Below are 2,500 nucleotides of genomic sequence, written 5' to 3' on the forward strand. Positions count from 1 at the left end.
CAGCACCACGTCCGCGCGCTTCCCTGGGGGCACTGAACCGCAGGACGCGAGACCCCACGCCCAGTGGCAAACAGGACTCCTCTCACAATATAGACGGTCACTACCCCGCACAACGATGACGGTGTGGGGGCCATTTTACGACACCGCTTCCTGCGGTGCCAACGCTGTCGTAGAGTCGATACGCCATCTTTGGTAGAAGGCAACCATTCCGCTGTAAATGAGTACGTCGCTCGTAGTTCAGTCACCTCGCAGCACTGCTCAGTAAACTATGCAGGCCCACATAGATAGATCAAATACGCAAATGCCCCTATACATGCTGAACGTCTGTGCAAACAAAAGGAACCACACGTCACCCACACACTCTATCACACACTACTCTCTGCCTGTAACAGACACAGATGCAATAATTAAGCACCACCATGGACCAACGTCCGGTGCATCCTATCCGCCACAGTACACCAACCAGACTATGATAACCAGGCCACGAGGTCCAATCATAAAACAGAATATCCCACTCGTCCGACAACCACAATTGCTCAGATAAGCCACCAACACCCACACATGTCCCACACAGGGGTGCACCCAACATCACCACACTGCCTCGTCTTACAGAACAAACACACTGGCAGGAATGAAACACACAGGTCTGCCGCAACCTCGGACACGGCGCGCCCCCTCTCACTACCGAAAAGCGCATCCCAACGTGACATACCTCCTTTGACACACTGACGCTGCCTCGGGCATCCACTTCCTACGGTCAATATGAACGAACCTCGCCCCGCCCCCCCCCCCCCCACCAACACGCCATCCCATACCACAATGTGTACCGTACCCAAACCTAACGTGTACTGTACTACAACGCAATGTGTACCAAAACACAACCCAGTTTGTACCTTAACCTAACCTATGTCACCTTAACCTAACCTATGTCACCTTAACCTAACCTATGTCACCTTAACCTAACCTATGTCACCTTAACCTAACCTATGTCACCTTAACCTAACCTATGTCACCTTAACCTAACCTATGTCACCTTAACCTAACCCATCTTGCACCTTAACCTAACCTATGTCGCCTTAACCTAACCTCTGTTGCACCTTAACCTAACCTGTGTTGCACCTTAACCTAACCTGTGTTGCACCTTAACCTAACCTGTGTTGCACCTTAACCTAACGCAATTTGCACCGCAATGTAACGCAATTTGCACCGCAATGTAATGCAATTTGTACCGCAATCTACCCCAAGTTGTACCGCAATCTACCCCAAGTTGTACCGCAATCTACCCCAAGTTGTACCGCAATCTACCCCAAGTTGTACCGCAATCTACCCCAAGTTGTACCGCAATCTACCCCAAGTTGTACCGCAATCTACCCCAAGTTGTACCGCAATCTACCCCAAGTTGTACCGCAATCTACCCCAAGTTGTACCGCAATCTACCCCAAGTTGTACCGCAATCTACCCCAAGTTGTGCCGCAATCTACCCCAAGTTGTGCCGCAATCTACCCCAAGTTGTGCCGCAATCTACCCCAAGTTGTGCCGCAATCTACCCCAAGTTGTGCCGCAATCTACCCCACGTTGTGCCTTAACCTAACCCACGTTGTGCCTTAACCTAACCCACGTTGTGCCTTAACATAACCCACGTTGTGCCTTAACATAACCCACGTTGTGCCTTAACCTAACCCACGTTGTGCCTTAACCTGCTCTGTAAATGGCATATGACACGTTACATTAATGTATTGTTGTCCAACCGCAACCCGCTCAGAATGTTGTGTACACAGCTACGTGTCATCTCCCCATAACAGCTGTATTGCAGTGTGGTACGCCATAGAGACGTGTGGGAGTAATGGACGCAGTGGATGGCGATCAGCATGAGCCGTCTGTTCATGTAGTGGCGCGTGTATGCAGACATAGTAGTCTCTTCTCACACAATGTGATAGCACGGTGTCCCGCGTTCCACATCTGCGACATGCTACAGAGGCCGGTTGACAGTTCGTCGCGCAATGGACATCGCATACGTACGGGGGCACCTTCCACGTGCCCTCTAGTCGGGCACATTTTGTTGCGTGGATGTGAGCGGATGTAGTGTGTCTTGACACCTGACAGGCAGGCATGCAATAATAGTTGACTTTGCAAACGGGGATGGACGTGGACGTGTACGTTTACTGGTGACGTTACGCAAATGAACAACTGGTAACCCGTTGTGGTGCGGTTGATCTTGCTGGAGGTACATCTGTGAGGGCAACGATCGGTACAGCTATGACGCGGTTGTGTCAGCGATACCCACCACACCAATGAACGTGAATGTGGATCTGGGTGTGAAGCGATACGCGGCTGTGGGTGGGTGGGACTGTCCCCGGCCGGTGAGGGGGGGGCCGCCCGGCGTGCTGGCCGCGCGGTGCGTGGGCGCACGCGCTACAGCCGGCTGGTGGGGGCGCCCAGTGGCAGGCGCGCCGGCCGACGGACGCGGCAGGCGGCGCAGCTGCGCGCCGGGGCACCCTGC

This window comes from Schistocerca cancellata, unplaced genomic scaffold (assembly GCF_023864275.1).
Source record: "Schistocerca cancellata isolate TAMUIC-IGC-003103 unplaced genomic scaffold, iqSchCanc2.1 HiC_scaffold_961, whole genome shotgun sequence".
NCBI lineage: Eukaryota > Metazoa > Arthropoda > Insecta > Orthoptera > Acrididae > Schistocerca > Schistocerca cancellata.